The sequence below is a fragment of the Schistocerca nitens genome, chromosome 6, assembly GCF_023898315.1.
Source record: "Schistocerca nitens isolate TAMUIC-IGC-003100 chromosome 6, iqSchNite1.1, whole genome shotgun sequence".
Classification (NCBI taxonomy): domain Eukaryota; kingdom Metazoa; phylum Arthropoda; class Insecta; order Orthoptera; family Acrididae; genus Schistocerca; species Schistocerca nitens.
The window spans coordinates 229,832,931-229,858,465 of record NC_064619.1 but is presented as its reverse complement, the minus strand read 5'-3'; the positions used below and the strand labels follow the sequence as shown (position 1 = coordinate 229,858,465).

The 25,535-nt window shown below is 43.6% G+C and overlaps 1 protein-coding gene and 1 pseudogene across 3 annotated transcripts in view; both read left to right on the top strand.

Moving 5' to 3' along the window:
• Positions 1-563: 563 nt before the first annotated feature.
• LOC126263966 (5S ribosomal RNA) lies at positions 564-681 on the top strand (annotated as a pseudogene).
• Positions 682-10,965: 10,284 nt separating this feature from the next.
• LOC126262538 (cytochrome P450 6k1-like) overlaps positions 10,966-25,535 on the top strand; it is a 102,688-nt gene continuing 88,118 nt past the window's right edge. Inside the window, exon 1 of one of the 3 annotated variants that reach the window (XM_049959217.1) lies at positions 10,966-11,031. The gene's annotated coding sequence lies outside the window, so the exon portion shown is untranslated. Of the gene's footprint in view, positions 11,032-15,751; positions 15,826-25,535 lie in introns of those variants that run through there. The other 2 variants (XM_049959219.1, XM_049959218.1) reach the window with 2 other exon arrangements.

The window sequence follows — 25,535 nt, the reverse complement described above, 5'->3', positions numbered from 1 at the left end:
AACTGGTAAACAAACGAAGACAGGAAGGGACTAGATGTGAGCAAATGTTGAGGCCAAGGCAATTACGAAATTGAGGATTTCAAGATATATTTGTGAAGTTTAGACTGGAAGGAAATACAGAACATACCTAACATGACTAAAGAATACAATACATTATTTAAAGCCGGCCGCGGTGGTCTCGCGGTTCTAGGCGCGCAGTCCGGAACCGTGCGACTGCTACGGTCGCAGGTTCGAATCCTGCCTCGGGCATGGATGTGTGTGATGTCCTTAGGTTAGTTAGGTTTAAGTAGTTCTAAGTTCTAGGGGACTGATGACCACAGCAGTTGAGTCCCATAGTGCTCAGAGCCATTTGAACCATTTGAACATTATTTAAAATAGATTTCAAAAGAAACATCCTAAAAAGTAACGCCTGTAGATTAAATGCTACTGAATCCGCAGAAATAAATAGAATAGCCAAATAGCGCTAAATAAGCACAAATCGCACTAAATAAGCACCAAGAAACTGGAAAGATCACAAGGTTAAATCACTTTCCACTTTAAAATCTGACTAAGTAAAACCATAAGCAAACGGCCTTGCCGCAGTGGTAACACCGGTTCCCGTCAGATCACCGAAGTTAAGCGCTGTCGGGCTGGGCTAGCGCTTGGGTGGGTGACCATCCGGTCTGCCGAGCGCTGTTGGCAAGCGGGGTGCACTCAGCCCTTGTGAGGCACACTGAGGAGCTACTTGATTGAGAAGTAGCGGCTCCGGTCTCGTAAACTGACATACGGCCGGGAGAAAGGTGTGCTGACCACATGTCCTTCCATATCCGCATCCAGTGACGACTGTGGGCTGAGGATGACACGGAAGCCGGTCGGTACCATTGGGGCTTCATGGCCTGTTCTGGAGGAGAACCATCATATAATCTAAGTATAGGTATTTTACTGTCGACTACGGGGTGACTAGAAGCGGAGCACACGGCCGTGAACCACGGACCTTGCCGAGAGGGATACTGCGAACTGCTGAAAGCAAAGTGAATCTACAGCCGTTATTTTTCCCGATGGCATTCAGATCTCTGTATGGTAAATAATGTTGGCATCTTCTTGGACAAAATATTCCGGTAGGAAGATAGGGACGGAGACAGCTCAGGAGGAAATCGTCATCAGAAAGAAGAAAACTGGCATTCTACGGGTCTGAGCGTGGACTGTTACATATCTTAATCAGGCAGGCATGTTACAAAGTTTAAAAGGGAAATGGGTAGGTTAAAGTTAGATAGAATGGCAATAAGTGAAGTTCGATTGCAGAAATAACAGGACTTCTGTTCAGGTGAGCACAGGTTCATAAAAACAAAATCAAACAGGGCTAATACGGGAATAGCTTTAATAATAAATAATAAAACAGAAATGCTGGTAAGCTTTTATGAAGAGCACAATGGTACAGTGAAAATGTTATCGTAGCGAAGACAGATACGAAGTCGACAACCGCCATCGAAACAAGTTTATATGCCAGCTAGCGTATCAGGTGATGAAGCGATTGGAAGAATGTATGATGAGATAAAAGAATTTATTCAGATACTTAATAGATGGAAAATTTAGTTGTGACAAGGGACTGGAATTCAAATGTTCAAATGCGTGTGAAATCTTACGGAACTTAACTGCTATGGTCGCCAGTCCCTAAGCTTACACACTACTTAACTAAATTATCCTAAGGACAAACACACACACCCATGCCAAAGGGAGGACTCGAACCTCCACACAGTCCAGACTGGAATTCAATAGTTGGAAAAGAAAGACAAGGTAAGGTAGTCGGAAACTATAAACAGGGGGAAAGGTATGTAAATGGAACTAGCCCGCCACAATTTTACGCAGAGCAAGATTTATTCATCGCAAACAGTTGGTTTAAGAATCATAAAGATGGTTGTGAACATGGAAGAGTCCTAAAGTCACTAGGAGGTTTCCGATTGAAAATACACACATCAAAAAAAGTTTTGCATCACCTCGGTTCCGAAAGTTCCGGAAACTGTACACAAAATTGGAATAGAGGTCAACATAAACATCATTTCCGCTCTTTTTATTGCTCATGAAAACCACACATTGCATGTTGTACCACCATACAACGAGACCTTCAGAGGTGGTGGTCCAGATTGCTGTACACACTGGTACCCTTAACACCAAGTAACACGTCTTCTTGCATTGATGCATGCCTGTATTCGTCGTGGCATACTATCCACAAATTCATCAAGGCACTGTTGTCGAAATTGTCCCACTCCTCAATGGCGATTCGGCGTAGATCCCTCAGAGTGGTTGGTGGGTCACGTCGTTCATAAACAGCCCTTTTCAATCTATCCCGGGCATGTTCGATAGGGTTCATGTCTGGAGAACATGCGGGCCACTCCAGTCGAGAGATGTCGTTATCCTGAAGGAAGGCATTCACGAGATGTCCACGATGGGGGCGTGAATTGTCGTCCGTGAAGACGAATGCCTCGCCAATATGCTGCCGATATGGTTGCACTATCGGTCGGAGGATGGCATTCACGTATCGTACAGCCGTTACAACGCCTTCCATGATCACCAGTGGCGTACGTCGGCCCCACGAAAAGCCACCCCGAAACAGCATGGAACCTTCCTGCAGTCGATGGACAGTGTATTTAAGGCGTTCAGCCTGACCGGGTTGCCTCCAAACACATCTCCGACTATTGTCTGGTTGAAGGTATATGCGACACTCATAGGTGAAGAGAACCTGATGCCTATCCTGAGTTTCTAGGCGCGCAGTCCGGAACAGCGCGACTGCTACGGTCGCAGGTTCGAATCCTGCCTCGGGCATGGATGTGTGTGATGTCCTTAGGTTCGTTAGGTTTAAGTAGTTCTAAGTTCTCGGGGACTGATGACCACAGATGTTAAGTCCCATAGTGCTCAGAACCATTTGAACCATTTTTGAACCTATCCTGAGCGGTCCATTTCGCAGGTTGTTGCGCCCATCTGTACCGCGCTGCATGGCGTCGTGGTTTGAAAGATCGACTTCGCCATGGACGTCTGGAGTGAAGTTGCGCATCATGCAGCCTATTGCGCACAGTCTGAGTCGTAACACGACGTCCTGTGGCTGCACGAAAAACATCATTCAACATGGTGGCGTCGCTGTCAGGTTTTCTACGAGCCATAATCCGTAGATAGAGGTCATCCAATGCAGTAGTAGCCCTTGGGCGGCCTGAGCGAGGCATGTCATCGACAGTTCCTGTCTCTCTGTATCTCCTCCATCTCCGAACAACATCGATTTGGTTCACTCCGAGACGCCTGGATACTTCCCTTGCTGAGAACCCTTCCTGGCACAAAGTAACAATGCGGACGCGATCGAACCGCGGTATTGACCGTCTAGGCATGATTGAACTACAGGCAACACGAGCCGTGTACCTCCTTCCTGGTGGAATGACTGGAACTGATCAGCTGTCGGACCCACTCCGTCTAATAGGCACTGCTCATGCATGGTTGTTTACATCTTTTGGCGCGTTTAGTGACATCTCTGAACAGTCAAAGGAACGGTGTCAGTGATACAATACTCACAGCAACGTCTATCTTCAGGAGTTCTGAGAACTGGGGTGATGCAAAACGTTTTTTGAAATGTCTATAATTGTAAGAGAGATTTCGGAACCATATTTTAAACTCTGAGACATTCCCAGGAGCAGATGTGGCCTCTGACCACCATTTGGTGGTTATCAAATGTAGATTAAAACTGAACAAATTGTATAAACGTAGGAAATTAGAGGGGTGGGATGTGGATACGTTGAAAGAACCACAGCTTGTTGACAGTTTCGTAGGGAGCATTAGACAACAATAGACAGAAACAAGGGAAAGGAATGGACTAGAAAATGGGTAGCATTCACGGGTGAAACAGTGAAGCCAGCAGAGGATCAAATATGTAAAAAGTCAAGGTCTAGTAGAAATCTTTGGCTATCAGAGGAGAGACTGAATTTAACTGATGTAAAGAGAAAATATAAAACTGCAGAAAATGAAGAAGGAAAAGGAGTACGCGTGGCTATTTAGTCTGTTAGGCCCCTGCTCATATACGTGGCTGCGACGGTTGTTTCCTCCCAGCGCTGAGCAACGGAATACACAGAGATTCTGTGGGATTTTCTGTATAGTCGCTGGTGATACACTAGTTCTAGCGAATTTAAGTGCACGAGCTATCAATTGACTGTCGTCTTGTGGACAGTTTCTGTCGTAAAGTTTGCTGTGGTAAATCCACCATGAGCCTGGTTAGAGAGAGAAGTAGATTGTAGGTGCAGAGTTTTTGGGAATCTGTGGAACCGTTATCCTGTCCGTGTTGTGGGATTAGTGGTCGCGGCTCGCCCAGAGGTAATTGGGTTGTTATACGTTTTGTTGAAGTGGTTTGGTAATGGTTGGTGTGTGGGTCGAGAAGGGAAGGCCTTCTACAAAGAACGAAACTTGCCTGGCTTAAAGTGGGAAACCAGATGGCGCTATGGTTGGCCCGCTACATGGCACTGCCATAGGTCAAACCGATGTCAACTTCGTTTTTTTAGGTAGGAACCCCCATTTTTTTTATTACATGTTCGTGTAGTACGTAAAGAAATATGAATGTTTTAGTTGGACCACTTTTTTCGCTTTGTGATAGATGGTGCTTTAATAGTCACAAACGTATTGCACAAAATTTTAGATGAACATTTGGTAACAGGTAGGTTTTTTAAATTAAAATACAGAACGTAGGTACGTTTGAACATTTTATTTCGGTTGTTCCAATGTGATGCATGTATCTTTGTGAACTTGTCATTTCTGAAAACGCATGCTGTTGCAACGTGATTACCTGTAAATACCACATTAATGCAATAAATGCTCAAAATGATGTCCGTCAACCTCAATGCATTTGGCAATACGTGTAACGACATTCCTGTCAACAGCGAGTAGTTCGCCTTCCGTAATGTTCGCACATGCACTGAGAATGCGCTGAAGCATGTTGTCAGGGGTTGTTGATGGATCACGATAGCAAATATCCTTCAACTTTCACCACAGAAAGAAATCCTGGGACGTCAGATCCGGTGAACGTGCGGGCCATGGTATGGTGCTTCGACGACCAATCCACCTGTCATGAAATATGCTGTTCAATACCGCTTCAACCGCACGCGAGCTATGTGCCGGGCATCCATCGTGTTGGAAGTACATCGCCATTCTGTCATGCAGTGAAACATCTTGTAGTAACATCGGTAGAACATTACGTAGGGCCGGCCGGACTGGCCGAGCGGTTCTAGGCGCTTCAGTCTGGAACCGCGCGACCGCTACGGTCGCAGGTTCGAATACTGCCTCGGGCATGGATGTGTGTGATGTCCTTAGGTTACTTAGGTTTAAGTAGTTCTAAGTTCTAGGGGACTGATGACCTCAGAAGTTAAGTCCCATAGTGCTCAGAACCGTTTGAACCATTACGTAGGAAATCAGCATACATTGCACCATTTAGATTGCCATCGATAAAATGGGGGCCAATTATCTCTCCTCACATAATGCCGCACCATACATTAACCCGCCAAGGTCGCTGATGTTCCACTTGTCGCAGCCATCGTGGATTTTCCGTTGCCCAATAGTGCATATTATACCGGTTTACGTTACCGCTGTTGGTGAATGACGCTTCGTCGCTAAATGGAACGCGTGCAAAAAATCTGTCATCGTCCCGTAATTTCTCTTGTGCCCAGTGGCTGAACTGTACACGACGTTCAAAATCGTCACCATGCAATTCCTGGTGCATAGAAAAATGGTACGGGTGCAGTCGATGTTGATGTAGCATTCTCAACGCCGACGTTTTTTAGATTCCCGATTCTCGCGCAATTTGTCTGCTACTGATGTGCGGATTAGCCGCGACAGCAGCTAAAACACCTACTTGGGCATCATCATTTGTTGCAGGTCGTGATTGACGTTTCACATGTGGCTAAACACTTCCTCTTTCCTTCAATAGCGTAACTATCCAGCGAACGGTCCGGACACTTGGATGATGTCGTCCAGGATACCGAGCAGCATACATAGCACACGCCCGTTGGGCATTTTGATCACAATAGCCAGTTATCGACACGATGTCGATCTTTTCCGCAATTGGTAAAATGTCCATTTGAACACGGGTAAAGTATCACGAAGCAAATACCGTCCGCACTGGCAGAATGTTACGTGATACCACGTACTTAGACGTTTGTGACTATTACAGCGCCATGTACCACAAAGGGAAAAAAGTGGTCCAACTGAAACATTCATATTTCTTTACGTACTACACGAATATGTAATAAAAAATAGGGGTCCCTATTTTTCGCAGTCGATATCCGTTTGACCTATGGCAGCGCCATCTAGCGGGCCAACCATAGCGCCATCTGGTTTCCCCCTTCAAGCTAGACAAGTTTCGTTCTTTGTAGATTTTTCGTTTGACGCTTATTTCGTGAGATATCTGGCCCGTTCACTATCAATGGACCACCCTGTATATGTTTTACGAGAAAAGAAAAGGTTGAAATTCAGAGATCTTAATACTGCTTTGCAGGACACAAGTATATGCTGGTATTTGTAAGGTTACCTTATCAAAAGTTCATTGATTGAGTGAATTCACGATGAATATATAGAAGGTAGATATTCTAAACAGTGGTAAGCTGCTGCCAGCCCGCCCCCTTCGGGGGGAATTGAAATTCAATAAAGAAAAAAAAAATCTAAACAGTTAAAACGATTTTATATATGGAAATAGTGTCATCAGTAAATGCAAGTAGAATTGACGTTGCCGTAATTTATTACGTAACAGTCAACGATTATACCTATAACTAAGATTGGTAAATCGGTGGAGTACGTGACGTCTTGTTATTTACGTAGCAACGCTGGGCTAAGCGGAAAGAGAGTTAGTGGTAGCATAAACTATTTTAATTCATATAGATATCGGTAAAAGCGACTTAATAAAAATTGGTCATAACACGACGATATATGGAATAGGAATTTTGTAGGTAATTGAAAAGTTACGAGTCTTTTCCAGAGATAATGTACTGCGTTGTGAGAATTTCGTTGTGTGGGAGAACAATTGCAAGTTACATATGAAATTTATCATGACATAATATAAATAGGTACTGTATTTAAAGAGATTTGTTGCTTTGATTTGACCAGTTGTTTAGATAACGAGAGTTATCTCAATTGGCTTATCTCGTAATTGTGGTTTATGACTGTCATTCGAATGTTAGGATGTTTCTATTCGTAGTGTAATCGTGTCATTGTTCGATAACGACAATGTGTAATGTAAGGGTGCTGTCTTTCATTATTCGATATTCGAGCCGCCTGCAGAGTCAGTGGTTGAGGTTGCCGCAGTAGTAATTATACTAAGGTTGGTCTGTCTTCAATATGTTCCTTAAGAGTGCGATTACGGTACAAGCTAGACTTCGAGTAGTCGCCAGGCGCTCCACTACGACTGGAATCTTCTAAAATCAGATAGTGATCCGCAGTCATAACATAGACTGTGAAATTAAAAACTGTAACTAATTAAAGCTGTAGTGGTCGATTGGTTCGCCCAAGTATTTTGCGCGGCGGGAAGCCATATATTAACGCATAGCGACGTTGGTACAGTACGATGTATTGTCGTTGTAAGTTCAATATTGGGTACCGCCAGTCGGTGCGTTACAGGGGGTGGAGGGGGGGGGGGATAAGGAGGGAACTTACTTTAGGAACTTGGTCCGAGCCTCTGAAGATTGCAGTTACGCTCCAGCTGCCAACTTGATAATATCGATGAATTCAGATGGATTTACGCATAAGATTCATCTAAATTTCGTTCTTTAGAGGACGAAAATTTGATTCTGTAGTCTTGCGACAGAAATTTTAAGTCAAGGTTTGGGATATCCACTCGAAAATAGTGCACTTCAACAAACATTTAATTCCATTTGTAGCATCATAACTGTGTAAAGCTAGATTTATGGCGGTCAATGAAATATACTATTTGATCAGAAGTATCCGGACACGTATTAGTGGCCATTAATATGTGTTTGTCCACTCTTAGTCTTTATGACGTCTTGGATTCTGCTAGGAACATCTTCAATGTGGTGTCTGAAAGCCTTTGTAAGAATGGCAGCTCTTTCTTCCTTAAGAGCCGAAAGCAGAGACGTGAGTGATGTTGACGGCTGGTGTCTGGAGTGACAAGCACTTTCGAACTCATCGCATAGGTGTTCCATCTGGTTCAGGTCGGTACTCTGGGTAGGCAAGTTCATTTCACGTATGTTATTGTCCATAAAACATTGCTTGACACATGCTGATTTATGACAGGTTTACATTGTGATGCTTATACAATCATCGTCACTCGCTATTCTACGTAGTAAAAAGTGCCATAAAATGTGTTCATATTCTTCCACGTTCAGGGTTCTCTTAATCGCAATAACGGGAGCACATCCAAACGATAAAATACAACCCCATACTGTAGGATCACCTGCTCCATACTTCATTGTTTGGCATTACACGTGATGAGAAGTAAGGTTGTGCAGGCATTAGACAAACCCAAACCATTTGATCAGATTACCGTAGGGCACAGCGTGGTTCATCACTCCAGTCATCCACTGTCCAGTGACGTCACACCACCTCGAACGTCGCTAAGCGTTCACTACAGAAATGTGTCGCTTATGAAGAGTTGCTCTACCGTCGTACCCCACTCTATTTAACTCCCTTTGAACTGTCATTGTTCTAGCTGGACTACTGTTAGCCCTTAGAAAATCACAAGCGGATCTTTGCACTGATTTCGAGCGATTTTTTTACAACCACGTTCCTCAATGCTCGACGGTTCCTTGATCGTCAGTACGTGAGAAATGCTGGTCTTGGTCTAGCTCTGGTTGTTCCTTTGCGTCTCCACTTCACAGTCACATCACCAACAGTCGCCCAGGGCAGCTGTAGAAGGGTTGAGATGTTTCTGATGGATCTGTCATTCAGGTGACATCGAATGACTCGTCCACTTTCGAAGTCACCGAGCTCTCCCGTTACACCAGTTCTGCTGCCACTGCTTCCCCAGTAACACAACCATATTCCCCGTCTCTCTTTATACTGGCGGGTCCGTCTCTTGCGACATCTAGTGATCAGTTCTAAATTTCATATGGCTGTCCATATGCTTTTTACCAGGTGGTGTGTGGAGTAAATGTCGAGTCCAACAATAAATGAGGCTGGCAGCGTATGATTTGAGAAGCTGAGTGGTTAACAACACGCACATACTTCCCATCTATTATGTTAATGATAAATCTGTTGTATCACTTGCTTTTTAATGTAAATTGCGTGCTTCATTTATTATTACATTTTAAACAAATCTAATCGCATCAACTGCTCACTTCATCTGCTTTAGATAGATATATTTTGGCATCATGGAAAAATTATGACAAATTGAGGGCGTCTGGATCAAAAATGTTTGTGATACACAGCTTCACTATATTTACCTATACTTACTCATGTTGTTGCAGTTTTCAGTCCAGAGACTGGTTTGATGCAGCTCTCCATGCTACTGTATCCTGTGCAAGCTGCTTCATCTCCCAGTACCTACTGCAAACTACATCCTTCTAAATCTGGTTAGTGCATTCATCTCTTGGTCTCCCTCTACGATTTTTACCCTCCACGCTGCCCTACAGTACTAAATTGGTGATCCCTGGATGCCTCAGAACACGTCCTACCAACCAATCCCTCCTTCTAGTCAAGTTGTGCCACAAATTTCTCTTCTCCCAAATTCCTTTCAACACACTATCCATTCCGTTCAACTGGTCTTCCAGGTCTTTTGCTGTCTCTGATAGAATTACAATGTCATCGGCGAACCTCAAAGTTTTTATTTCTTCGCCATGGATTTTAATTCCCATTCCAAATTTTTCTTTTGTTTCCTTTACTGCCTTCTCAATATACAGATTGAACAACATCGGAGATAGGCTACAACCCTGTTTCACTCCCTTCCCAACCACTGCTTCCCTTTCATGCCCCTTGACTCTTATAACTGCCATCTGGTTTCTGTACAAATTGTAAATAGCCTTTCGCTCCCTGTTTTGACCCCTGCCACCTTCAGAATTTGAAAGAGAGTATTCCAGTCAATACTTACTCATAAGCGTACAATAAAGATTTACAGACGGTTCAGAGTCGTAGGTACAAGCCACTTATACATAATGAAAAAACATTTAAAATTTAAATCGCTTCCTGTAACCACAGTAGTATTCTGCGGTAACTGATTCATTAATAAATACTTCAACAGTCGAATGGAAGAGTAACGAAAAGGAAATTTACGAACATCATATTTTCTTCAGACTAATTTTGAGACTGAGTTATCGCTTGATAACAGCTGCAAGGACGCAGTGTACCAACAAGATACTCATTCGTCATCTAGCTATAAGTTAATAAGACTCACGGTTACAGGCCAAAGCAAAATTATTTAAACGCCGTCTGAATATTAATACTACCATTTGCAGCACGTGTATTTGACATGATTTATCCGTTCTCGATTACTTAAAGATGTCTCCTGAGTTGTGGGTACAGGAGTATACGAGTATTTTCGCTGGAATTGTGTAACGAGCACTCTTCGAAACGATGAAAGAACTTCACGCATTCCACTATGTCTTGAAAACAGTTTCGAGTATCAGTAGATTCTTTTACACGCCTGATAGATTTACAGTTCTTTACTGTCATTGCAGTCAGTGGTATTTTTTTCCTAAGTGGAAAGGAAGACGTTGGCTGTATACGTATAATGGAATTTAGATGATGAACAGCTTCAGACCGAAGTTCAGTATCACAGAAATTCACAAGAAAGTGATGGATCGGCATGAAACGACTCTGCACAAGCATATTCCGGCAGCATATTTGCGCAGAAAGGCTGCCCGATAGGCAGATGTCGGAGATGAGACTGTGAGACAAGGTGACCTTACGTGCAGGCGCAGTTATTTTCCGTCACCAAAGACCTCGTGGTAAAGCCCGGTATCTCAGCCTCCAGAAAGCTGAGTCATATAAGTTGCAGCGCCATTCACAGCGTCTTTAATAGTTACTTTGCCGACGGCGCAGTAGGATACGTCGTCCGGAACACTGACGGTACCCGTCTACTGATAAGTAAGTGGCTGAAGGTATTTCACTTTGTGTATTCTGCGACTCACCGAACGCTTTCAAGCGTTACACTTGCTTTGCACTGGTGAAATGCTGCTGGTTTCTCCTCAATGCGATAACTACCTACGAGTTAAACTTAACCAGTGTGCAAAATATTTGATCAGGTGAACGTTCTCAATTGGGGAACATAGAATAGAAATCCGCTTCAGCTGCTAATAATTGTCTTCATTTATTCCACGACCTGTTTCGAAGCTTAAAGCTTCGTCTTCAGGTGCCACTACATAATTATGAAACCATGAATGTGTGATGGTCGGGTTAGTCAGTCAGTGATTGGGGATCACACCCATGCGAAACAAATGCATAGCAGCGCAGGACCAGCTACCACAGCGCCCGCCTGATTGCATGGCACTAAACAAAGAAAAGTGCGAGGTTATCCACATGGGTACTAAAGGAAATCGGATAAATTTTGGGTATACCATAAATCGCACAAATATAAGGGCTGTCAATTCGACTAAATACCTAGGAATTACAGTTACGAGCAACTTAAATTGGAACGACCGCATAGATAATATTGTGGGGAAGGCGAAACAAAGACTGCGCTTTGTTGGCAGAACACTTAGAAGATGTGACAAACCCACTAAAGAGACAGCCTACATTACACTTGTCCGTCCTCTGCTGGAATATTGCTGCTCGGTATGGGATCCTGACCAGGTAGGATTGACGGAGGACATCGAAAAAGTGCAAAGAAGGGCAGCTCGTTTCGTGTTATCGCGCAACAGGGGTGAGAGTGTCACTGATATGATACGCGAGTTGGGGCGGCAATCACTGAAACAAAGGCGGTTTTCTTTGCGCCAAAATCTATTTACGAAATTTAAATTACCAACTTTCTCTTCCGAATGCGAAAATATTTTGTTGACACAAACCTACGTAGAGAGAAATGATGGTCATAATAAAATAAGAGAAATCAGAGCTCGAACGGAAAGATTTAGGTGTTCCTTTTTCCCACGCGCCATTCGAGAGTGGAATGGTAGAGAAGTAGTATGAAAATGGTTTGATGGACTCTCTGCCAGGCACTAAAGTGTGAATTGCAGAGAAATCATGTAGATGTAGATGTAGAGAATAGCAATCGGCGACAGTGAATAATTCTATTTATTTACACGAAAAGTGCCCGTTCATGGATTAGAACCAACATCTTCATATGGCTGTCCACGTTTGTATAACACCTGCTGCTGCTTACATTAGTTGATGGAAAAAACGAGCAACAACTAATGTACACAGCAATAAATGTAATACAAACGTGAACAGTTATCTGAAAATAAGCCTGTCGATTCTGAACAGGTAATAACGCTATTTATGTCAATAAATAGCATTATTCATTGTGGATGGTTACTGTTTGCTTCTTTGCAAGACACAACATGTAAAAAATTTCTTATTGGCACTTAGAACCAGCCAGTTTCCTAGTATGGCACTTACAAAGTTCTTAACAAACTTTGTTTCCTAATTTGTATCATTTTTATGTGGTGATGGGACAGGCAGTATAATTCTGTAGGATCAGAATAACTTCTCAATATTTTTGACAGAAACATAGGTACCTTGATTTTTCATTCTTCCAGCAAATGTTAGATTTCGCACTTAGAGCGGCTTCAATTTCTACTCTTCATTTCATTTCATCGCATATAAAACTTTATCCAGTTGTGAAAGATGGTTGTTGATTATGGGGTGAAGACTAGCCGCCAAGGATCATCAAATAAAGACAAGTTTTCCCAAATTTATTAAACACTGAGATACAGTTGTTAAAGGAACTATGTTTTCTTCTGTTTTTTCGGCAGAATACATCATCTATATGAGAAAAATTCAGCGATAAAGCTCCTTTGTAGGTCTGGCAACAAAGTACGCAGTAAAAACACGTTTGAATTGGGGATTGTTGTACTACTGTTGGCGGCCACAGCTGTTAGGCAGACAGCAAAGCAAAATTTGAAAACAAACTGAAAAAGTTTCTTCTTCACAACTCTTTCTATTCTGTAGAAGTATTTCTATTATTTTAATGTATAAAAGTTGGTGGGTAGCAATTATTAATGCACATCTGTATATCTTGTTTCTTAAAAAGAAAAAGAACCTTAGAAATATTCAATATGTAACCACAGACGCAAATTAATTTGCGATGAATGTAAAATGACAAGTTCCACATCATTACGATTTATCACACAAAAAATCCACGTGACATGAAAATAACTAACCGACTGAATAGTATACCGTCCGGAACTTTATTCCTGACGTTTACGCCTCTCTAGAAGTAAAGGATAGTAAACTTCCATCTCAGTATGTAATGTGGGCTTCCATGCGGGGACACATTAGTACGACCCCAGCAACAGCACAAAAATCCCCTTACTCTGTCTCTTAATTTTGTGCAAACAAGAAACTGCTTCGCTGTCTTGCTGTCATTCTTGAAATTCTAACAAACTAATTGCTAAGAATTTTTAGCATATTGCGGCCCCGTCAGCAACTGCGATAGACTGATATTTGAGGAATCAGCCTCAGTAGCACAAATTTTCTGGTCTTTACCAGGTTTTGGCTAAATTAATCTAGCCTTTTTCAGAAGCATAAAATTACTATAACATGCCAGGGTAAGCCACAGTCAACATTAAGATTAATACCTATAGTACCGTGGTACCATGTCGAATAAAACTACTTAGCTGAAGTCCAGCCCCGGCATCTCTCCACGGCGCGGTCGGTTGGCAGCGGCAACTGACCTTGGCACTGACCGTTGCACGCGGAATTGCACTGAGCGCATAGCAGCTCGTGCGCGTGTACAAACGGAGAGTCAAGGCTGTATATCGTTGGCTGTCTGTATATCACGTGTTGGAAACTCATAACCGTAATTGTAAGCACACTAGGCATTATGTAGAGGAGGTTCCTATGTGTAGCCGGCCGCGGTGGCCGAGCGGTTCTAGGCGCTATAGTCTGGAACCGCGCGACCGTTACGGTCGCAGGTTCGAATCCTGCCTCGGGCATGGATGTGTGTGATGTCCTTAGGTTAGTTAGGTTTAAATAGTTCTAAGTTCTAGGGGACTGATGACCTCAGAAGTTAAGTCCCATAGTGCTCAGAGCCATTTGAACCATTTTTGAACCCTATGTGTATTAATTATATGCAAATTGTATTAAATGATAGGAAATTTACTTAGTTGGGTATATAAAGTTTAAGGATAACCTTTACGACCTTAAGCACATATGGTCATCGTGTAAAGTATCCCCCACAGCCATATGAAAAATTTAATCCATTATTTAAAAGTAGCTAAGAACAAACTATCTCTCTCTGAGGTACATAAAATCAGGTGCGGTGACTGCCCTAGCTTTTACATCGGACAAACAGAGAGAGCGCTGTCAGCAAGATATAAGGAGCATGTGCCAACGAGAAGTGGTGACGGCATACGGGGTTCGACTTTCACCGAGCACCTCGTCCAAATGGCCCATGCAACCAATCCTCCAACTAATACTGAGCTGTTGCACTGTGAGGTAAAAGGAACAAGGCTAGATATTCTAGAGGAGATGCACATTTTTAAACACTTGCTATCCGATAAGGAAAACCTTCTGAACGATCAGCTGCTGCTGAGAAATAAAAACTTTTTCGAAGGTTTCCAATCTTTGTTACGGTTGGTTTAATTTATCCCTGTTACATTGACTACCATATTTCTCTCCTGGTTGCCGCATACCATGTTCAGACATCAAGCCTCACGCTTATCTTTAAATTTAAGTTTGGCCCACTACTCTTTCACGAGAGTTTGGACGCCATTATAGTCGAATTTAACAATTATGCAGCACAGTAAGTAAAGCTTAGCTGCTTTAAATACTTCCCCTTTCTATGATACGATACCGCTACGCGCGTATCGCGTTATTTGCAATGTTACCTGTGGAAGAATATTCCCGTCAAAAGTACATTGTAGATTATACTGTATGTTAGTACACTTGACGTATGTCGGTCAATAGCACATAAGCGTGATGACGGAGACGTTGTACCCTCCGCCACACTCTAATTAATATGCGTGGCCTATGTCGCTCATTAGCATACATGAATTTAACAATTATGCAGAAAAGTAAACTTGAACTTAGCTGCTCTAAATTTTCCCTTGTAATGATAACGATAACGTTACACGTTTATCGCGTTACTCACAATGTTACCTATAGAAAATATTTCCCGTCTAACGTACATCGTAGACTATATTTTAGTGTACTTGACGTATGTCGGTCAATAGCACATAAGCGTGATGACGGAGACGTTGTACCCTCCGACACATTTTAATTAATACGCTTGACCTATGTCGGTCAATACTAGTTAAGTGTGATGACAGGGGCGTTGTACGCCCAGTTACACCCTAGTTAAATTATTAATAATGATTAAGGTTTTAAATAAGTGAGACAAGTAAGGCATGTTCCGTGGGGATACTTTACACGATGACCATATCTGCTGAAAGTCGTAAAGGTTATCCTTAAACTTTATATACCCAACTGAGTAAATTTCCTACCATTTAATACAATTTGCATGTAGTTAATACTCAGAGGGACTTCATCTACATAATGCCTAGTTTGCTTACAATTACGGTTATCACTTGTCAACACGTGATATACAGACAGCCAACGATATACAGCCTTGACTCTCCGTTTGCGCGCGCGCGCACGAGTTGCTATGTCCTCAGTGCAATTCCGCGTGCAACGGTCAGTGCAAACGTTAGTTGCCGCTGCCAACCGACCGCATAGTGACCGCATAGGCTGGACTTCAGCTAAGTAGTTTTATTCGACACCACGGTAATATAGGTTTTAATTTTAATGCTGACTTTGCCTTACTCTGGCATGTTATAGTAATTTTATGCTTCTGAAGAAGGCTAGATTTATTTAGCAGAAACCTGGTAAAGACCAGAAAATTTGTGCAACTGTGGCTGATTCCTCAAAATATTAAACTAATTGCTTCTGTTCATAGCACCTACAGCTACAGTAATGTATTCCGCTTCCCAGGTGTTGTCTCTTATCTCATTCCACCAGAGAGAAATTTGTTTCTGTTTAGTCCTTCCCCTGTACGTCTTCAGTCAGCCCGTACTTCTAGTCAGTGCTTACGTTTTCTGAGACTTTCATAAGCTGTATAAAATGTTTTGCTGAGATTGTAACCTCCTGCTTACAGTTTTTCCATTGTTTGCGAATTAACTGTGGGCTTTTTAAACTCTATCTTCTGTAAAACACGATTTTTTTTCTGTTTTCAGTTCTTTATCTTGCAAGGCTCCCATGGGTTAAAGTTCTAATCAATCTCCTTTGCTACTGGCATACTCTGAGTATCCCCTCTCGAGGTGCAGGTCCCTCACTACGCTCCAGGTGTATGTAAAGAAACTGTGCACAAGGATACTAAAGGAAAGGGCTGGCTCTAACAAATAGACTGTAGCTGTGTGGCCTGATTAAACATTTAAAAAAATAGTTACTCTAGTAGTGACGAGGACTACCAACAACTGTAAAGAAGTAATGTTTACAAATTATGTACATTTATTGGTTATGAATTCAGTTATTGTCCCTGACAAACAAGGATCAAGTATCATCACAGGAGAATGAGTGCATACGCACACAGGAGCGTTTTGTAACTGTGGATATTCAGGGGGACAGAACTGAGAAAGTTGTCATAAAACAGGCCGAACGAACAAGAAACGGTGTTAAATAAAAGTGCGTTAAATAATTTCTAATCGCGAGACTGAAGTGTTGGTGAAGACTGTATTGCAAGGTTAATGAGTAAAGAGAAATAGAATCCCAAAGAGTAAAATCATGGCCGAAAGGACACCACACTGTGAGTGATTTACTAATCTGAACTAACATGCCTATCATCACGTACGAACTTCGTACCCCATTGCTGCGACAATTCCCTCATTTACGGGAGACGAGGCGCGGTGAAGTCTCAGGCGGCAGTGAATTATGCAGCCCATTTGCTCGTGAATAAACTGCCCCTCTCACGGTGAAGTACTCTGTGCTCTATTTCTATCAATGTCGAAGTGTATGTACTGTGGCTCCAGGCGGATAAGTGCGTTTGCTATGGCTCCCGGTCCTTTCCCGGTGCGTGCCAGCCAAAACTGCCATTCTGTCCAGTCTGAAACCGCATACTCTTTTCCACCAGTCAGAAACGTCCTTACCATTTTGTTCTGGAAGATGTGGCATCGCTTTTTGGAAGATTCCTAACGCCAAACTACCCCACTCCTCCTTTCAGAAATTTGCGAGTGCCGTCCTATGACGCATCAGCGTTCCCAAAGATTCCAAACTGCAACCTATCAGATTGTGTCCCATCAAAAACTTTATGTAAGCTTGTCTTCTCCATGTTTACGCTCAAGACGTCAGCGGCCCGTTGGCACTAGACAAAAGACTCACTTGTGGAGGCGCCCCGTTGTTACTGCTCAATACTGCGATTTTACCGCACGGGACACGCCGTTTTCGTGGGTGTTCTGTCCTTCGAAGAAACCCATGCATTCATACTCGCAAAGCATCGAGGACAGTGCGAGTTCGCTGAACTCAGCACCCAAATGCATTCTTCCTCCAGCGTTGATAATTCTGTCAAAGACGCACGCCTCCTTCTGCCGCAGTGAATGCGATAGTGGGCGATCGCTCACAGGAGTCGGGTAGCCGCCGCTGCTCCCCCGCGCGCATGCTGCAGCTGCCTCGCCCACTGAAGGCAGCCAAGGCGACAGAAACTGTAGAGGCCGTGTTTTTACTCCCCACTAATTAACAGAATGAATTCAGTGTGCAACTTTACAATTAAGACAAGTTGAAGGAAACTCTTGACAATCATCATCCACTGTTGCGGATAATACCACTGTTCTGCGTATATAGCGGAATTTATTGATTAATTAGACCTATCATACGGATGGATAAGTGTGTTAAGTAAAAAAAGAAATGAAACAGCCTGACTGTTTCAACAAGTTTCAGCACCTATGTCTCAACTTTAATGTGTTTCGTTTTATTTTTGTAAAAATATTACACAAAGTTAGTGCTGGTTTTATGTTTTAGGCCAGATAAGTATATTTTGTTTTTACTACTCATCCAAAATTGTATATATGTGGTGTATCTGCTGCGGAAAACTTTTCGGTCTGCACTGGCAGCTGTGTAGGCCGCTATCTGTGTGGGCAATGCACGACCAAATTGTAATATCTGTTGTCTTAGCACGCCCGGCTAGCCGCGCGGTCTAACGTGCTGCTTCCCGAGAGGGAAGGCATGCCGGTCCCCGGCACGAATCCGTCCGGCGGATTAGTGTCGAGATCCGGTGTGCCGGCCAGCCTGTGGATGGTTTCTAACGCTGTTTCCCATCTGCCTCGGCGAATGCGGGCTGGTTCCCCTTATTCCGCCTCAGTTACATTATGTCGGCAATTGCGGCGCAAACACTGTTTCCACGTACGCGTACACCATAATTACTCTACCATTCAAACATTTGTGGTTACACTCGTCTGGTATGAGACGTTCCTGGGGGGTCCACTGGGGGCCGAACCGGACAATAACCCCTGGTTCGGTGTGGAGCGACGGTGCGGTGGGTGGACTGCTGTGGCCTGTTGTGGAGTTGTGAACGTCTGATGGCTACGCCGGGACGAAGCCTCTCCGTCGTTTCTATGTCCCTAGTTCAATAAACAATACACAATCTGTTGTCTTGACTCGATATGTTGTCGGATGGGTCGGTGTTTCACCAATGCTTTAAACCCCAAATATTAAATACAGAAATATTCCTCAAACCCTTATTTAGTAGACAGTGACTTTAGTGATAGTTAAAGATGTCTTTAGCTTTTGTTAATGTGCCTGTCTAGTATGGTTTAATAAGAGACTGAAGAAAATGTGAATTAACTGGATAAAATGTTCAGGATAATATTCTGAGGTAAACCATGTAGCTGTAGTTCAAACTAAAGAGAATGTTGGCCTCACATGGATTTGCAGATACAAACAAAAACCGTTAAATAATGATTACTTTATGTAGCGCAAAGTATGTTGTTATGTAATGCAAAGAGAGCATTCTGCACATCAAGACGTGAGAGCAAAGTACTTCTAACTGCACATTAATTCATAAAAAGAACAAGAAATGTTCAAAGTTCGAAACTTCAGTTTCCCACTGCAGGGGGAAAGTTCTCAACAATCACCGCGCAGAAAACATCCAGCTAGTTCATCAGACAGAACAGAAATAATAAATGCAGGGAATATTCGCACTTCACAGCTGCCTTCAATCCCGTAAACCAAATTTCACTTCGCAAAATCAGTTACCAAAACAAAAAACTCATAGTCAAATATTCTAAGTCACGTGTAAAAAGTTAGAGCGTGTAACTTACTGTCATGGCATTCTGAAGTATTTCCATTAACCACGGCTCCTCGGCCGCACATCCTCCCGACAATAACACACTCAACAGGAGCGACAAAAGCTTGCTGACACGAGCCCCTGCGCGCCTTTCCTCGACCAATTGAATGCTCTGTGGCGTCTCACACTACTGAATTCCCGTTAATTACTTAAATATTGACAATTATTCAGTGTTAAAGACAATTACATACATATATAACATGCTAGAACACAGAGAAATTTATTACGGTCGCTTTGCGACCTCTCACTAAAATATCGCCATAGTATTTAACAAGTTATTAATAAACTTCACGAATGCCTGCATCCGGCATTGCAATATGTTAAACCTTTAGAAACATTACTAATTCATACAAAATAACAAATTGTTATCACTCATCCACTATGAATATTTTAAGAAAGTGGGGAGCTCATGCTGCCTTCATATTACGTGCGACTATGGAGAATTTTCACATTAACATTTAATAAATCGTCTGCAATTGTTTACACACTTATTTGTGCAGCTGCGATCATCGTCAACTTTCATATGACGCCTCATATAAAGATACTGATTCAGTGGTTCATTTGTTATTAATTTTATAAACTATTGTAAGTAAAAGCGTACTATAACCTTTGAAATATTGGGTCTAGAATTATACTTAAAACTGCAATGAGCTCGTCTCATCACTGCAAAATTTCTCGTGTATTTGCTGTTCCGTGTTTCATTTCAAACAAAGTTATCCACCCATAATACTTTGGCCAGCCACAGCCTGCATTTCTTATGCACTTCGACAAGCTAGTCATTTCCGTTTACCCAGTAAACCCCAGCCGCTAAAAACACTCACCACCTCTTTCCACCCCGCATGCCATAGTCTCGTAATCTCATGTGTGTTTGCGTCTGTGTGTGTGTGTGTGTGTGTGTGTGTGTGTGTGTGTGTGTGTGTGTGTGTGTGCGTGCGTGCGTGTGCGTGCGTGTGTGTGTGTGTGTGTGTGTGTGTGTGTGTATGTGTGTATGAGTGTGTGTGCGTGTGCGTGTGTGTGTGTGTGTGTGTGTGTGTGTGTGTGTGTGCGCGCGCGCGTGCGTGCGTGTGTGCGTACGTGTGTGTGTGTTGAGGGAATCGGCGGCTGTATGACCGCAAAAACTCCCTCAAACAGTCAAAATTCGCGCTATACTGGACAAAATACAAAACGCTGAACAAGTGAGTAGCGTCAATTACATAGCATCTCTCGATGCCTGTGGCAACATAAATTATTCCTAAATCTAGTTTTTATGCATAAAACATACACTCCTGGAAATGGAAAAAAGAACACATTGACACCGGTGTGTCAGACCCACCATACTTGCTCCGGACACTGCGAGAGGGCTGTACAAGCAATGATCACACGCACGGCACAGCGGACACACCAGGAACCGCGGTGTTGGACGTCGAATGGCGCTAGCTGCGCAGCATTTGTGCACCGCCGCCGTCAGTGTCAGCCAGTTTGCCGTGGCATACGGAGCTCCATCGCAGTCTTTAACACTGGTAGCATGCCGCGACTGCGTGGACGTGAACCGTATGTGCAGTTGACGGACTTTGAGCGAGGGCGTATAGTGGGCATGCGGGAGGCCGGGTGGACGTACCGCCGAATTGCCCAACACGTGGGGCGTGAGGTCTCCACAGTACATCGATGTTGTCGCCAGTGGTCGGCGAAAGGTGCACGTGCCCGTCGACCTGGGACCGGACCGCAGCGACGCACGGATGCACGCCAAGACCGTAGGATCCTACGCAGTGCCGTAGGGGACCGCACCGCCACTTCCCAGCAAATTAGGGACACTGTTGCTCCTGGGGTATCGGCGAGGACCATTCGCAACCGTCTCCATGAAGCTGGGCTACGGTCCCGCACACCGTTAGGCCGTCTTCCGCTCACGCCCCAACATCGTGCAGCCCGCCTCCAGTGGTGTCGCGACAGGTGTGAATGGAGGGACGAATGGAGACGTGTCGTCTTCAGCGATGAGAGTCGCTTCTGCCTTGGTGCCAATGATGGTCGTATGCGTGTTTGGCGCCGTGCAGGTGAGCGCCACAATCAGGACTGCATACGACCGAGGCACACAGGGCCAACACCCGGCATCATGGTGTGGGGACCGATCTCCTACACTGGCCGTACACCACTGGTGATCGTCGAGGGGACACTGAATAGTGCACGGTACATCCAAACCGTCATCGAACCCATCGTTCTACCATTCCTAGACCGGCAAGGGAACTTGCTGTTCCAACAGGACAATGCACGTCCGCATGTATCCCGTGCCACCCAACGTGCTCCAGAAGGTGTAAGTCAACTACCCTGGCCAGCACGATCTCCGGATCTGTCCCCCATTGAGCATGTTTGGGACTGGATGAAGTGTCGTCTCACGCGGTCTGCACGTCCAGCACGAACGCTGGTCCAACTGAGGCGCCAGGTGGAAATGGCATGGCAAGCCGTTCCACAGGACTACATCCAGCATCTCTACGATCGTCTCCATGGGAGAATAGCAGCCTGCATTGCTGCGAAAGGTGGATATACACTGTACTAGTGCCGACATTGTGCATGCTCTGTTGCCTGTGTCTATGTGCCTGTGGTTCTGTCAGTGTGATCATGTGATGTATCTGACCCCAGGAATGTGTCAATAAAGTTTCCCCTTCCTGGGACAATGAATTCACGGTGTTCTTATTTCAATTTCCAGGAGTGTATTATGCCAGGAGAGAGTGACGGAAAAAGTGCTTAAAATAATAGTTCTTTAAGCAAATTTCTCCAACTGCTTTTCAGATGACTTGCTGTCAGTCCATAAAAACCCATAAAAGCAAGCGAGACTGTACAATTCCAACTTCACAATGATTGTAGTTTTGGGTAAGCAATCAAAACAAACAAAAAAGAACATGTTTCAGTTTTTAAGCGCAATACCAAACCAGGTACTTTTTGCGAAAATTTCTATATATGAAACCAGACGAACTGAAGATACATATTTGGGAAAAGGACAGGAAAAAGAAATAAACCATGTTTTGCACAAGCCAGAGTATAAAAAATCATAATTTGAATAAGATGTACAATGTTTCCCCTCATACCTTACATCCCGCCAGCAGTGTGTAATGGTAGGTACTAAAAGGTCGCAGTGGTAGGATACTGTATCAGGGGTCCCACAAGGAACAGTATTGGGCCCATTACTTTTCTCATTGTATGTTAATGATATGTCAACTATTCTCTCCCACTGCAGATACCACCCATATGCTGATAACCTTCAGTAATATCTCAGTGCAAGTCCAGCAAACCTGTACACAGCCATCGATCATGTAAATGCTGACTTACTTGCTTTATCAGAATGGTCGCAGAACTTAGGTCTCAAACAACAACCTTCCAAAATTCAAGCAGTCTTAGTCGCCCACAAAAGACTTATTACAACACAGCAAGGAGAATCTCTTCCATGCTTAATTTTAAATGACACCGAAATAACCTTTCTCCTTCTGCAAAGAACTTAGGGATAATCCTGGACCACCACTTAGACCGGACTGAACACACTACTGCAGTCTGTAAGAAAGTTTCTGCATCCCTTCATTGTCTACAGAAATATAAAAAAGTATTTCCATTCGAGCTTACGAAGAAGCTCGTAGAATCTCCAACACTCCCTATTCTCGACCATGGTGATGCTGTTCTTCAAGGACTTTCGTACGAAAACTCTCACAGGCTTTAACTGGCGATGAATGCTTGCGTACAATATATTTGTGACGTTCGTTATTATGATCATATCACTCCAGCCTATGAACAATTATCGTGGCGACGTGCTGCTAAACGTAGGGACTACCATACTTTATGTTTACTCCATCGTCTTCTCAATCATCAGACTCCCTCTTAGTTACCTTCAGCCATTGCATAGCACAGCAGAAATACTCGTCCTCAACAAAGTAAGATCCTCTCAGTACCACCACACAACACCGTCATGTTTTCGAAATCATTTTCTGTATCCGGAACCCGACTTCGGAACAATCTTCCTCAAAATATCGGAGAAATTAAATCACTTCCAGGCTTCAAAAAGCAGCTAATGGCTCACCTTCTCTTGCAATAGCTATCTCTCTCACATACTGGTCTGCAGCCCTCACTCTTCAATCCCCACCCGCTACAACTTTTCCCTTCTCCTCGCTTACAGAATTATCCACTTAAATCAAGTCCTCTCCTAACAGCCACTATTACTGTCATTCCAATTTTATTGTTCTTCATCCTTTTGTTTCTGACAATACTAAACATGATGTAAGTTGTTCTAAACTAGTCTATATTATTTTTAATGCTCTTTGTTTTATTATTACTATTATTATTGGCATTTATCGTTACTTTCATTATTGTCAACTATTATTATTATTATTACTGTTATTAAGCTTATTATCGTCTCTAAGATTGTTATCATTTTCATGAATATATCTGTATGTGTTGTTCCTGGTCAGATGTAAAAGAGGGCCTTAAGGCCCTAATCCGGTCAGGCTAAATAATAGAAAAAATAAAAAATAAATAGTAGTTGTTCAATCAAAACTGTCTCTGTATTTCATATGGTTCCGATAATTACGATGATTCCTTTTTTTCTGGATCTGCATTACTACCATTCAAAACTGCCCAGTAACACCTTTCGACCGTATTTACTGGACTAAATTGAATAACATCCTGAGTTCCAATACTGAAATGAGATTCATTTTCTGTGCTTTTCATTATTATGTGTATTGTCTCGCGCTGTATCCACACCTCTCTCGATATTCGGCTTTGTTGCAAGCGTTAGATTGCAATAATGATCATCGTGTACATACAAGGTGTCCCATGCCTTTATGGTCAAAACAACTGATTAGGAACTACTGGTCGAAATGAATATTTAGCCAACGTAAATACACTACATCTTATGGTAACAACGTAAACTCACAGCAACAACACTGCCTGACAAAAAGTTAAGCAACCGGTAGGGGACGAGAAAACGAAATGAAATTTCACGGATTATGAGGTCATTTAATAGTATTTCAATGATCAGAACATCGAATCAGATTTATGGAGAAGATGGCAATATGGGCCCATTTATTAGCATTACGTTGCAATCCGTCCAGCCTTGATGCATGCACAGAAGGAAGGAAGGATGTCATTTTTCTTTCTTATCCGCTCCTGAGTTACGGTCGCCGACAACGGTTGTATACCGTATGCCACGGCAGTCAGTCACCCGCAAGAAAGGCCGATAGTTCCGGCTGTCAGGCGACGTGGAAGGAAGACTGGTCCCAAAACACGGTCACCAATTATCCCGGCCATTCCGGATGCACCGATGCTGATGATTCGCTGTCATCCTGTCATCTGCATACTATTCCACAGATGACTGTTATGAAAGTTGAAGTTACCACTACGCATAAACTGCCCTCACCTGTGAATAGGATGGATGACACAAACTCCGGAATAGAGGTTGCCTGGTGAAGAAACCAGTGACAAAACCGTCTGTCACTAGTAAGCCCTGAACACCCTGTAAGTGATAAGTGTGCATTGAAACGGGGACCTAGAAAAGACAGGGACGCTTCGTCCCGCCGTAGTCCTCAGTGGGTCACAACTACAACAGGCCACAGCAGTCCACCCACCTCACCGCCGCCCCACACCGAGCCCAGGGTTATTGTGTGGTTCGGCCCCCAGTGGATCATCCCGGGAACGGCCCACACCAGACGAGTGAAACCGCAAATGTTGGCATGGCAGAGTAATTATGGTGTACGCGTACGTGGAGACAGTCTTCGTGCAGCAATCGCCGACATAGTGTAACTGAGGTGGAATAAAGGGAACCAGCCCGCATTCGCCGAGGCAGATGGAAAACCGCCTTAAAAACCATCCACAGGCTGGCCTACACACCGGACCTCGCCACTAATTCGCCAGGTGGATTCGTGCCGGGGACCGGCACGCCTTCCCGCTCGAAAGCAGCACGTTAGACTGCCCTGCTAGCCGGGGGTGTAAGTGATAAGGGTAGTAACAATTCTCATAGAGTGTGTTAAACACTATCGTCTGGCTTACCCTGTACTGAAGGGCCAACTGCCTGGTACTGATGCCGGCCGAAGTGGCCGTGCGGTTAAAGGCGCTGCAGTCTGGAACCGCAAGACCGCTACGGTCGCAGGTTCGAATCCTGCCTCGGGCATGGATGTTTGTGTTCTAGTTCTAAGTTCTAGGGGACTAA